At 42.3% G+C, this 14,358-nt stretch overlaps 1 protein-coding gene across 1 annotated transcript in view; it reads right to left on the bottom strand.

Annotated features, from left to right (window-relative positions):
* Window positions 1-14,282, bottom strand: part of GNB1L (G protein subunit beta 1 like) — a 41,162-nt gene extending 26,880 nt beyond the window's left edge. Inside the window, exon 1 of the mRNA XM_008920737.3 lies at window positions 14,182-14,282. The gene's annotated coding sequence lies outside the window, so the exon portion shown is untranslated. The remainder of the gene's footprint in view (window positions 1-14,181) is intronic.
* Window positions 14,283-14,358: the final 76 nt, after the last annotated feature.

Here is a 14,358-nt window from a genome sequence, read left to right as displayed (position 1 = left end):
CTGGAGGAATATTAAATAAGAGGGCAATTCCTACTTGTGTCCAGCTCATGTTTTGCATTCCAAAGTCTGGATCTGATCTCCGCCTGCCCAAAGTGCCAGATGATATTGGTGAGACTGCTCACACGAGGGAGGGTTGGCAGGGTTCACTGCACCAGGATTTCATAAAGCATTTTCTCTTTGGAAGGTTTCTGCTCCTGTGCAAATACAACACATCTCCAAGAGCAGCATTACTGTGGGTCATTCCCTGTGGATGCAGAACCTGGGGCAGGGACAGTGAGTGACCTCCCGAGGTGGCAGAGGCACAGGACTGGGATTAGGACTCCACTCACTGATCCAGACACAGACAGTCCCTTCCCACGGCCACTGAGCCCCATGGCTGTTCTAAGAAACAAAGCAGTGTGGACAGTCTGCATCAATTCATTAGGTTAAAACTTTAAATCCTTACTCAGGTGAACTCTCGAGCTCAGAAGCAATTGCATTTCAGTACAGTCTGTCCCATTTGCTACTTGTATTTTACTTTCTCCAAGAACCCCTTCAGTATTAAAAGAAATAGAAGACAGTGTTATGTATATAACTTTTAAATATATGACTCAAAGTTACAGATTATTATTATTTTTATGCTATGAAATATCCCCCAAAATTCAAGCTTAATTACTAATAGTATGTGCCATTTGTCTGGTAGGATGTCTATTCAATACAGCATAAGTATTTGGATAAGCCAAGTTTCTGGAGAGCAGTTTAGTCCAAGAAATCTAAAAGGGATCACTATAACTCCACTGCAAACAGGAATGACATTTACAAGGCAAATATTACCTAAATATCAAATGAAAAAATTAATCTTTATTTTAACACTTAAGACTAAGCTTATACTTTAGACACAACGCATAATTGTTCTTTCATGGCAGTTTGATCACATAAATCTACATCCATTTTACAAAAGCACGTAGGATGCATTAGTTAAATATGCTCATCTCCAAGCATACGAGCATATGCTTACACATTAAACATGTCAAACAGTAAAACTGTTAAAATGTGAGGGATATTTATAAAAAACTGGTTCCACATTTACCAGGTTGAGTACTGATGATGTTTAATTCCCAGTTTCTGGTCTTGACTGCTTCCTGTGTCTGTGATGCTCTGATCAGTCCCTTCTCTACGTTTTAATGAGTAGCACTAACTATTTAGCAAATGGAGAGAAATAACTCCAAAGCAACAGAACGGAGTTACAGTTTACACATGTAACTTCAGGCTCCACTCCTCTCATCCACAAGAAACTAATCCTGACCAAAATGTAGTGAAAAATGCAAAACTGTTTCACCGCATGAATTTGAAACTTTGAACAATTCTGCCGGCCCTGAACTGGAACTGCAGCCTTTGAAGGTGTGCTGAACAGCCCCCATTGTACCAGGCTGCCATGCTGGCAGCAACTGAAGTGCCAGTCTTTCGGCAGATAATCAGATTATGTCATGTTCTGACCAAATTCATTAGGAAAACTTTTACCAACCCATTATCTCAAACCAGAAAATCTAGATCAAAGTATAACCAATTTTACAGCACAGTAAAACTGTTATAAATATTTAAACACTAATTAAAAGGCCTCTTTCGTTAAAAGTAAATAAATAATTGAAAGCTACGTCCTCCTATAAATGCTATCGAGTGCAACCACATTTATCCCATCCTTCTCAGCAAACCAGACTGTGTATGGTGGAGAGCGGGAAGAACAGCTCTCAGGAGGAGTCATTTGAGAAGATGGAGGGTTGTTAGATTTTTAAATCATTGCCTACAGTAAGTCACAGTGAGTGCTCCTTCTGGTGCCAAAGCATCCATCCCTGAATGTCTCTGCTGACTGCATCCCCACTGGACAATGGGATCTCCTTCATGCCCAGGTCCTGGAGGGACACCACATCCAAAGGGAGAGAAAAAATACTTCATAAGGAAATCCTACATCAGTGACTAATTTCTCAGTAAATGCAATTCTATTGTAATATATGGTTTTCTTCCTAAAATATGCATGATCTTGTCTGCTCAAAAGGCCAATAATTAAGTTTGGCAGATTATTTTCTGTGTTTTGATCAGATATGACACCTGTGCAGAACAAGCACCGAACGCAGAGTACTAAACACTTCCCTTGTCTCCATTTCAGCTGGACAGCAAGAATGGCATAAGGGGGAATCAAAGAATTCATATTAATAGAATTGACAGCAAGGAACCAATCCACAAGCAGAAGCAGCGACAGGACAGTCATCAATATTGATTTCGCATATTTTTCAGTACTACAATCAGATTCTCCATCTGTAACCCAAACTTTAGAAGTATGATAATTTACGGAAAGGAGATTAATTTAGCCATTTTGAGTCAAAGACGTATTTCATAGCTTCATCCCAATCCTGTATATTGTTGGGATCCCTTTCCCCTTTGAAGACTTAGTGAATGATTGAAGCTTCTACTTTCTGAGAAACAGATAACACAAGACTAGTAATCTGACTCTAAGCCACTGGATAAAGGCAGTTTGTTTCCTCTTAGCCCATCTGTCAACACCTCTTCAGTAATTAGTCCTAATTATTACAAAGGGCTAGCCTCCCATTGGCATTATTAAATCAGAAATAGTATCATAGCCAGGTATCTTTCAACGCCTCCCAGGCTGGCGACCTTCGATTTCATTGAATCTTCCATCAGTATCCGCCTTTGGAAGAGCCTCGGCAGTAATTTTAGCATCAGCTTCAAAGATGCAGATCCCACAGTGGAATTCCAGGGATGCATTCATATACACACCCACATCATGTGACAGGAGAGCAAGCAACACAATTGACCTTTGCATTGTTCTCTAAACTCCCGTGATATAAACCACACATTTCTATTTTCCACAATAGAGCTGGGGTTTGCCTGCATGCTTAGAAGTGCTCCTTTGAACTTACTGCTGATAGGAAGAATAGTGAAACCTCGTCTGTAAAGATGAAGGTCAAATCTTTGTTAAGAAAACAATACATGTGAACCTTTTTTCAGATCAAGATAAATTTGCAAGAAGTAAATAGTAACTAAAAATATGCATTAATGTATTTAGGTGTGAAGATTTAAAAGGTTTCTTTTGTTTATTTTTGCCATATAGCTGAAGTACTTCCCCAGAAAAGTGGAAAACAGAAAGGATGATGACATCAAACTCTCACGGAACCAAAGCTCAGTTAGCTGAGGCTTTAGTCAGTTTTAAGCTCTTCCTTTGTGTTAGCATTTATTTAACTGAAACGAGAGAAAAGAAGGTAGTGCTATGAACCAAACTCTCCATTTCTTTTGACGAAAAGCCAGAAGTGTTTCCCAGTTGCACACCTGAGAGCACGAGTGAGCATTTGTTTATGCTGGGTTTCTCAAAACCAGCACAGCACTACCAGTTCCCTCACCCAGGAGCCAGCCCGAGCTGCACTCGTATGCTCTGTGCTCGTGGAAGCGGCCCTGCTAAAAGCTCGTGCACAGAGCATGGGAGCTACACAAATATTCAAAAGTCTCCATGGGAGCAAAGCCCACATTCTCTAATTAAAATAAAGAATGCTTTTGTTGATATGCTTAATGTTACAAAAAAAAAATTAAAACATACAGAAGACAATTTTTTTTACAAGAAAAAACCCAAACACATTTTAAAGAACTTTCCTGTGTCCTATATTAAAGTGAAATAGTGATTCTTTTTACCCCTTCACAGGTCTCTAAATGCTCCAGATGTAATAAAGAGCCAGCTGTTACAGCAGAAGCAGCAGCCTAAAGCCTTAGGGTTTGACTGGGCCATCAGGAGTGGGGAGCACATGGAACAGGGTGCCTGGGGAGGATGCCCCAACCTGCAGGGATGTCACCCCAGCTCTGTGGTGTCACCAAAGCCCAGTGCCTGGACCAGGGACCATGACCCAAACTGTGGGCCCCTGATCCGTGGATGTGTTTGGCCCCAAGTCCCTGCTCTGTTCCATTGGCTCAACGTGGCCTATTTGGAAGGAGCACAAAGACATCTCAGTAGCACACAGTACTGGAGCATGGAGAAACTGCTCTGAGCCAGCTCCCTGCAGACCTGTCCTGCATTCCTTCCTGCTGGAGCACTCATGGCACCATACAGCTTCACTGCACCTGGATAGCTTTTCCCTTCTGAGATAACTAAAACTCACTGCCAAGAAAAATAAACATACAAACTTAAAATTCATTTTCCAAGTTGTACGTTTTCCAAATAAATGCCATGTTAGTGACATGCACAGCAACAGGCAGGCATTTGACTATCAGTGGATCAGACTTTAAATACATTAATATTTCAGGTATCAACAATGCAGTATTAACACCCTTGCTACCATTTTTTTCGTTATTATCCTTATGAGAATTCAGTGCAGTAACAATAAAAACCTTTCAAAGTAAAACACTGTATGGTACTGCACTGCAGAAAGAAATGCCCTGCAGGGTCAGACAGCTGGTCCCTCAGGCCTGGCCCCCCATTTCCAACAGTGCCATGCTACTGAGAGAGGCTGTTCAGGGAAAAGACAGAAGCCTGGCTGCTTCTGCAGTCCCTGTCCCCCCCCACCTCCACACCTAATTGCTGCGTTAATGATGGCACAGGGCACTAACTGCACTGTCCATTTGCAGTGCTGCTGCCTATGGAACTGTCTGAGCCCTTTGGAACCTGCTGAGATCCTTGCCTTCTCTGCCTCCCATGGCAAAAAATTCACTACCTGAAATTCCAGAGAATGAAGGAGTATTTTCTTTTCTTTGTTTATAAACCTGATCTCCTACTCTCTCACTGAGTGCCCTCTCGTTCTTACATTGCAGGATTTGGAAGGCAACATTTCACGTTTGGCTTTTTCATCACTGTCGTGATCTTGTAAATATCACTGATAAATAAATATCTGTTTTTCTCTAAGGAGTACCAGACTTCTCAATTCTCCTCGTATGACAGTTGTTCCATTTCCCCAAGTAGTTTCAGTTGTCATTTTCTGCACCATCTCTTACTCCACCTAATCCATCTCAAAAAGCAGAGAACTGAACACAGTGCTTCAAATATGAGCCCCATCAGGTTTTCCTTAGTAGCAAAGTGCCATCCTTGATGGGATAAATCTTCACTACCTCAAAAATCATGTCACCTTCAAGAGAAAAGTTCCTTCTTCCTGCAACAGAGAGAATTCCAGCTAATACACCTGGCACAGGACTATCCTTGTCACCCAACAGTTTGGATTCCTCCTGCAGGGCAGGCCGGTATCTGGCAGTTCTGCACAAGTGCAGAGAGGAAGATGAGGGCCCATGTTCCCAGTGCAGCCCTTGCAAGAAGAAATGAGATCTGGGCTTCAGGACATGGCTTGCAAACAATCTCTGCAAAGCACATACCCATTTTTAGATACTGCAAATTGAAATGTTTTATATGAGCCCACTTCCGCAGCTTCCTCAGTTCCCACTAAGTCCAAAATACTTACATACATCAATAATTACACAAAGGTAACACCTCTAACCTATCACTGATTTTAAAGAGATTACTGCATAGTGAAGATGTTCACACAGCAACAACAGCTCACTGTTCACTGAGCAACTGATTTTAGCTCTCTCAAAAGACAAAAGTCTTCATAGTACTGCATTTTGTATAAAACAAGATTACAGTTTAACCTGAAAGGTCTTTGGTATGTTCCTTTTTCAAGTCTGCAAGTACTAGTTTCAGGGAAGAAGTCTGTGCCAAAGCATATTATACCTACTATGGCAATAAATTCTTCAGGGATGAGGTTTTACACATAAATTACCTTCATTTGCAGCCTCTGAATGCTCTTCTAAATTTTATGGGATAATATGAATTATGAGCACCCATGTATTTCTTGCAGATATAATGTGAGACAGATTTTTTTCTACTACTTGCAAGATATTATGCAAGTGAGTTGTACTCTACTCTACACCTCTCTCCCCCCACCTGTGGTAACACAGGTCAGTCAATTGCTTAGGAGAAATGTACAGTCTCTATAAAGATATCTATGTATTAATTAGTCTAACTAGGATTAAATGTGAATCACATGGTTAAGCAAAAGGATTAAAAATATTAGAAAGGTTTTTTGTAAACATTATAATATTAAATCTCCTAATCTGTTATTTTTTGGTTTAGTTATTGGTTTGGCAAAATAATTCCTTTTAAATAAATTGTACCTTTAAAGAGCACAATTTATATTTATTTGAAGCTACCATCGTAATCTTTACAAAACTTGGCTGGATTTCAGAGGCTGGGCTTTAGGTATTTTGTTGGTTCTGCTGGATTTTTAAAACCCTTGAGATCTGGGAATGGAATGAGTCTGTTCACTGTTATTATCAGTCTCCAGTAAATACTGTTGGTGATGCACTGGAACTTAAATCCTGTCATTCTTCATATATCTGTTGAACACTGGGTGCCTCGGACTCAGTTCATACACACCACTTGCCTCAGAAGCAAAGTTCTGGGTTTCCCCGGGAGCTCTAATTTCAGGAATCACTAGAAATGTGAACTGGCAAACAGTACCCAGACCCCAATTGTACAAATTGCTCTACCCTCACTATCTGACACAGCTCAGTAGTTTCAAAGGCTTCACGAGAACAGGTCCAGGATCAGTCATTTTTCTGAAAGGACACACTGTTGGTTGGCTGTACTAACCAGCAACTCCAAACGGCACCTACTCCCAGCCATGAAAACCCAGGTGAAGGCAGCAGGAAGGGTGCACGTGGCACGGGAACGCTTGCCCTGCTCCCACAGTGGGCAAAGAAGGCTCATAACAAGATCAGACAAAAGAGAAAACACTGAATCATATTAAAGTAATTACCAGAAAATAAGACTTCTGCAAAATATTTGCAATCAGCTCGCTGGAGCCTTCAGGCTCGGTCTTGCATCGGGCTGCCCGTGGCAGCAGCAGCCCAGGAGGTGCTCCAGGAGGAGCGGCTGACTCAGGCCAGTTCCTCCCCGGCTCCCGCCTCCGGCACGGAGAGCACACGGCCCCTGGCCCAGTGCTGCTCCACCAGACTCCTGGCCCATGCAGTGTACTCCCACCTTACTCCTGGCCCATGCAGTGTACTCCCACGTTACTCCTGGCCCATGCAGTGTACTCCCACCATACTCCTGGCCCATGCAGTGTACTCCCACCTTACTCCTGGCCCATGCAGTGTACTCCCACCTTACTCCTGGCCCATGCAGTGTACTCCCACCATACTCCTGGCCCATGCAGTGTACTCCCACGTTACTCCTGGCCCATGCAGTGTACTCCCACGTTACTCCTGGCCCATGCAGTGTACTCCCACATTACTCCTGGCCCATGCAGTGTACTCCCATGTTACTCCTAACCAGCCTGACTGTACAGAAAGCCATGGCTCTTCTCCCCCTCTGCTTGCCCTACTACTTCTATGACAGAGAGGGAAGGACCAGGCATGCAGACCCCACTGCCTCTCCACCTTTGTCTCTCCTTTCCCATCTCCCCACACCCAAAACTGCTGTCTAAAGCAGCCATATGGGACACATTTACTTCCCACTCCTGCCCTGGGGTGCTACCAGGGCCAGGAATAATCTAGCATGGAGATAGCATCAGCATGAAAGAGAAGACAATCCTAGTTAGGAAGAACATATGCCGGCACTAGATAATGACAACCACATTTAATGGGCACGAGCATGAAGGCATGGATTTCAGAGACTGTCCCCTTACTTTAAAAATGGGGGGGCTATTATAAAAGTACCCAATTACATCATCAGGCACTATACAATATTTATGGTATAAAATCACTATAATTAAATGCTAAGTACAGATTTCAATTATTTAGTAATAAAACAAGTAATAAAATATTTAGTAATAAAACAAGCAAATGCCTTTAAAACATTATTTTCATAGAGAGATCACAGAACACAAAAGGAGCTTAAGAGTGACCTGTCAGGACCTAAGACATCCAATGGTGAGATTTAAGGTGTGAGGATTCTCAGGCTCAGTGTTGCAATTAAGCTGTTTCCCTCCAGATTCACTTTTTTCTGCAAGCTTATAGTGGAGCTGGTATATGGGAAAAGAGGGAATTGCTGCCCTGACTGTGTTAGTTATCACAGCACCTTAAAACTAGACATTGGGGAAAACAAAGGCACATACAGAGACTAAAACTAGTAGAGCTGCGAAGCAGCGAGACAGTTCAATCCACAGGGGCCATGTCTGCACATGCCTCTCCACTGAAGGACCTGGGCTGTGTTCACTAGTGTTGGAAAACCCTGCAATATTACATATAAAAAAAGAAATTAATTGAAAAAATAGTTTCAAGACATAACCTTTCTTAAGAAATATCATCCAAATCATTGGAAATAAAGGGTATTCCCAGTAGATATTCTCAATAATTTATCTGTCATGGGGGGGAAGACTGCGATATTAAATATTACTAATTCTATTTCAGGGTTAAATGACAGTCCTGGACCAATGGTGACAAAAACATCCAGCAATGCAGCAGGGAAGCCATGGAACAACCAGGTGCTGCCCTGTCCTTAAGCAGGATGCAGCACACACTGTCCTGCCCAGGGACAGGACTCTGCCAGCCAGTGGTGGCTAAGTGGCCGTGCCACCTCACCTTCCTTTCTTCTTGGTGTATCTGATGTGACTTAGAGGAAGGACCTCCAGCACAGCTCCAAATCTGCAAGGTTCAAGTGCTGTCAGTGTGCCAGACTCATCCTTACAGGGAAAAATAACAGGTGGATGAGGGGTTCCTAGACTGCCTTCACCTTAGCTGCAATCCTTGCAGAAGTTTGGGATGGATGACACTGAAAAAAATTCTTCATATTTGGCATCACATTAAGAATTTTTCTGTCAAAAATTAGAATGCAGTCCACTTCAATTCATGTTTCTGACAAACTCGTTTTTCTGGGTAGATTTTCAGCTAAACAAAAACTGAGCTGGAAGTGTCCAGTTCAAACTGAATGTTCTCTAAACTAAATACAGCTGATTATTCCTTGCTTCCTTACATGCTCCTCCCATACCAAGAACAAAAGACAACTCGTCAAAGAACACATTTTGAAGCAGGAATAATGACCATTCTCAAGCCCACAGCTCCATTTTTATTGCAAATAAACCAATCCTGCAGGTCTTCCACTAGCTCCAGTGCCTGGGAGGGAGTGGGAAGGATGATGTGTTACACTACAATGGAGGAAGTACACAGGCCAACTGGAAAAACGGACTATAAAAAGCTTTTCTTACACAAACACAGGAGGAAGCAACCAACACCCTCAATTGTCGAAGGGAAATGATGGAGGCCTAAACACAGAACTAGAAAAAAAGACATAAAAAGTCCTGCCTGTTTCACACGTTCCCAGTCCCTCAGATTGGAGAGCCTGGTTCCATAGGGTCAGTGTTGCCCACGGCAGACCTGGCAAATCTCACACACAGAGCACAGATAACCGTGCCAGGCTGGAGACCCTGCTGCAGCTCACACTGAGCATCACCCCTTCCTGGGGCACAGTACTAGGAGCTCTCTCCCTCCCTGAAACCTCCTGCAAGTTGGGTGAGGAACCCCTGGAACCCAGGGTCAGAGTGCCAAAAACAAGCCCCGGTGCTGTGCTGCAGGACAGGGGTGTGCCACCAGGGAAGTCACTCCTGCTCCAAGGGCCTTTCCTGAGCAGCAGCAGCCCCAGCTGCGTGTCAGGAACAGGCCCCAGGGACGTGTTCACCCAGCTCGGAACCAAGGTGGCACCATCTCAAACGTCAGAGAACAGAACAATCAAAGGGTCTAACACAGGGGCAAGCATTCAAAGTACAGCTTCGGAAGGTCAAACAGACCCATCACAGAAGAGAAAACCTATCAGAGCAAACAGCTAAATAGTGGCAGGCCAGAGATGCACCTTCTGCCACGGCAGACTGAGGACAGAGGAGGCAGACAGTGAAGGCGGCTGCACTGGTCACACCTCATTTGGAGAGACTGTTACCTGGGCCTTCACACTGGGCAAGAGCCAGTGGGGACCAGCCATCTCCGACACAGCATCACACACTGCCATGCCCCAGGGAACAGCCCCACACCCCAGGTACTCTGATCCCCAGCAGCATAAAGCCTCTGAGAGAGATACGACCAAAAGAGAGTTCCCATGATGATCTACTGCCACTCCAGTAGTCTCATGTTTTTCCATTAAGGTAATTTTCCTTATCCACGAAAATACATTGGCTCATGGCATTTAGCAAAGTCATAACCTTCTAGTTACAGAGCTTGAACTTGTCAACAATTATTTAGTGAGTGTAATGGAGAGAGGTCAGGATATAGATACATAGGACAGAGATTTTACTAGTCCTTACAAAATCATTCCTTCCCCAGCCAGCCCTGGATGAAAGGACATTAAAAGTAGAGGTTTGGCTATGCAATGAACCTGTAGCTTCAAAGTAATTTCACTTAGAAATTTCTTACATGGTTTTGAATATCTACCATTTATAAATGACTACAAATTAAAGTCATAACACAATATTTGAGTGAAAGCAAATAGCCCACATTCTCTCCTGCCCCAAAACACGTCAAGTTGTTTTGGAATTTTTGAAAATAACAGTAATAACATACTAAACACTTGGATGATACAGATCCACCAATCTGGGATAAAACTGCATTCTTCTTCCCCTGCTGCTTACTTAGGGAAGGTGTTAGCATTGCTTTGCCAGAACACAAAGACAGCAACACAGCTTAGTACTTCAAACACCAGCAGTCAACACAACAGAAATCACCCTGCTTTGTCCCTGGTACTAATGCTCAGTGCAAAACAGGATACTGGGTTCTGGAATATGTTTTCTTTATTCTGCAGAAGGCACACAGAGGAGTTCTGTGACGGGCCACTCTCCCTCCTGATTTCAAAGTGAGAAGCCATGGCTTTACAGGGGTCTGCACAGACATGGCTCTGAGCAACCTCCTTCCTAGACAGCTCCGATCCTCCCACATTTATGGATGTGCCCCCTTTATCACTCTGTCTTATTGTCTGGGTGGGTTTGTGGGTGGCTGTTGATTTTTTTCACATTATGTGTGTCCGTGGGTCTCTCCACAACTCACGCTGTGTGAGTCAAAATACTTGATGCATCTTGTTTGCAGCTCTACTTCTCCCACCTCCTAACACTGACTAGGACTTTTTTTCTCTCAAATAGTCTCACCACTTTCTCATGGTAAAACTGGCACTGTGGACTGCCAACAGATACCTGACAGTTTATTCGTGTGCAGAGCATCATGCAAGTCTGCAATGTGAGTTAAGAAACAATTCTCCTGTTTCTAGCTGTCAAGAATTTCTTTTCTTGATATACAAACTCAAACCCTGATGACAGAAACCTGCAAGCAGAAATTTCCCATCAACTGAACAGGTTGTGCTATGCTTCTGGGTAAGCATTACAATATCTTTTTCGCATCACACCTACTCTACTAAATATACAAAACACTGTGCAAGTGATAGTTTTGTCAGCCACCAGCTAATCAAATGAAAAATTATTAGGCTTAGGAAAATAATAAAAGCAGAAGCCAGCTGTGCGTTGGTTGGATGAAAACCCCAGTGTCTCCCATGTTAGCTCATGTGTGTTTCAATTGCTGGGAAGAAAATAATGGGAGTTTCTCCACCCTTTCTCATGTGAGCCATAAAACAGATTTATTACCTAGGATATATTCTGTGTTTTCTCCTGAGGAAAAAAGAAAGTGGTGGAACAAGTTCATTTTTTTCCCTTCTACAACAAGGATTTTCTTTATAATAAACACAGAGCTTAATTTTGGTATCATATGGCCCTTCTATTTAATGCTCTGGTCACACTTTTTGCCTTTCTAAATCTTGAATTGTTGCATTTTCATTTCAGTGGGGAATCTACAGCTGCTCCAGCTGTGTGAGTGCAAAAAGTCTGTCCTAAGATTCCTATCTGGTATGTTTTAAAGCAAAATCCTTCTCTCCCCTAAATCAAATAAATTTAGCATCTACTGAAAAAACTACAGAATAACTAAAACAAAAGGAAAAGCTAAACATAAGTCTATGTTTCTTTTCAAATAGTTCTTGCTCAGCTTTACCTTACACCCAGCAGCTCCGGGAAACCTAGGTTGCAGATTCAGAGGTTTAGGACAGGGTTGCACCTCATCTGGGAAGGTTTTCCTGTACAAATAACTATTTTTTGACTGTAACAGTCACCTTCTGACCTTTAAAATAAATCATGAAAGAGAAAATTTGCTGACTAGAAGATTTTTAGCTCCTATGACTCTAATTTGCTCACACTATGATGTTACAGTTCTAAAGACCTTCGCTGGTAAATCCATTTATAAAAAGGTGATTTCCCCTATAACTTTCACTTTCGAGGTGCAGAAGACACTGATTCATTAAACACTTCTGAATCATGACACAGCCTGGATTCCCCAGTTGAGTGGTCTGGAAACTTTCAAGGCTAAGATATGGTTTTGTAAATGACACCAGTAACACCTCTTCTTTAAGCCAATCTGTTGACTCCAATATCTGTAGCCTGAACATGCTCCACAATCTACCCTTGCTACCTCACACCTATTGTTGATGAGTCACTTCCCTGCAAACCTGACATCTCTCAAAGCTTCAGTTCTTTCAAACCAGCCTGTGATATATGAGCGTTTACACCGAGCCATAAATGCCACTGAGACAATTTCTGCAATGACGAGCTACGCCATCATTAGCTGCATATAATTAAAATGTACCACAGGAAGTGTGTTCATTACAGTTGTGAAATTATTTTTATTGCTTATGAACAGAAAAAAAATTGCATTTTTAATCATAAACTGTGCCAGCACAGAGCTCAAAAGGAAACTGGCTTGCTTGGGCAAAAATTGTGCAGGTTTTTTTGTAGATTTGTTTCTTTCTCCTCGTTTTGTGATCGCTTGCACTGCTCCACAGAGACCATTCCTAATTTGAAACCCCTCATTTGTACTACCAAGTATATTCTAGTGCAGTCAAAGTGCATTCCTAGCAAGAGAGTATAAATCCGTCCGCACAGATATTTTGGGGACCAAAACACTGTTACTGCCACAAAACTTGCCTCTGTCCTTTGTAAAGACACACACCCGAACATGTTATACTGTGTTGAGATTCTGAGTGTGGACAAGAGTAAAGTATCGGCATTACAACTCAAAGGAGGAGTCCAGAAAGACAAGATCAGCCTTTTTTTTAAAAATCATTTACTAACTTTGTCTTCACAGCCTCAGAAATCTCACTACCATACATCCATAGTCCAACACAGCTGCAACAAAGCAATTTATTAGAGGAGCAACAATAGTAGCTATTTTCCCCAATGAAGACAGTGTGTCACAGAATATAATTTTGAAAAGTCAGAATCTTCAGTGTTAAGTCTCCCGTATGAGCTAATTAGCATTGACTGGTTGACAGTTATTACTGATCCGGTGAAACAGGACATTGTTATTGCAGAGAAACAGAACTCAAAAATAAAATGTATACAAACACAAGGCATAACACAGCCCCATGAACTACGTGACACAGGGCCAAAAAAAGGTGTTTCTTTACAACGTAAGAACATAGATGGGTCAGTAGTTCAGCATTTCTTTGCAAAAAGAAACCCACAGTATTGCAAAGTGGTCAACAGGGTCAGAAAAGGCATAACATAGTTAGGCAACAGGTCTGCTCCCCAACACCTTACAATTCCAACACTGTCATTCTAATGCTTAAAAATAAGTCTCCACAGCAATTAACCAAAATCAGACAATCTATCTGACATTAGAACCTGGCATCTCTTCCAGTGCATGCACCAACATAATTTCCATCTGCACAATCTTTATAACTGATAATGACATACCCAAGCCAGAACAAACAGAGTTAGATTTCCTGATTGCAGGATATTTTTGAAACAAGAAAAAACTAGTTTACCTGTAAAAGCAATAAAAATGTCAATAGAAATCATTAAAAACCAAGAAGTTACTCTGGTACGGTTTTTTAAAATTAGGTAATTTAGTTAAAAATAAAATTTTAAAAAATCTTTGTACTCCCTGTCATTTATGGAGACAAGACAAATTATTAATGAAATGCTTCCCAGCCATGGAGCCCTCCCTAAAAGCCTCACAGAAACGCTACTAAAACTGGGGGTTAATGGAAGGAGCTTCGGAAGAATGACGGGTCACAAAGAGACTGTGCCAAAAAGTGTGGAGAAATGCTCCTCAAAACGATTCCCAGAGAAGTCACACACAGATTTCCACCTTGTGTCGCCTGTTTTTTCCAGAGCACACCCCATGCCTGCTTTTTACCTTGTTCGTTTCAAAACGAAGCTGCTGAATCTGAAACTGGATTATTTCCTACTCTGAAGTGGCATTTAAAGGAGCTGTACGAAGCATGTCCTTACTTTCACACAAAACCGGGGAAGACAAGCACGGCAGCGCGGTGCGGGCCCTGCCCCTGCCGGCCCCACCTGCAACGCCAGGGGG

This window comes from Manacus vitellinus, unplaced genomic scaffold, assembly GCF_001715985.3.
Source record: "Manacus vitellinus isolate BGI_N305 unplaced genomic scaffold, ASM171598v3 scaffold_31_pilon, whole genome shotgun sequence".
Classification (NCBI taxonomy): domain Eukaryota; kingdom Metazoa; phylum Chordata; class Aves; order Passeriformes; family Pipridae; genus Manacus; species Manacus vitellinus.
The sequence above is the reverse complement of the archived record's forward strand: the minus strand, read 5'-3'. Positions and strand labels throughout refer to the sequence as shown.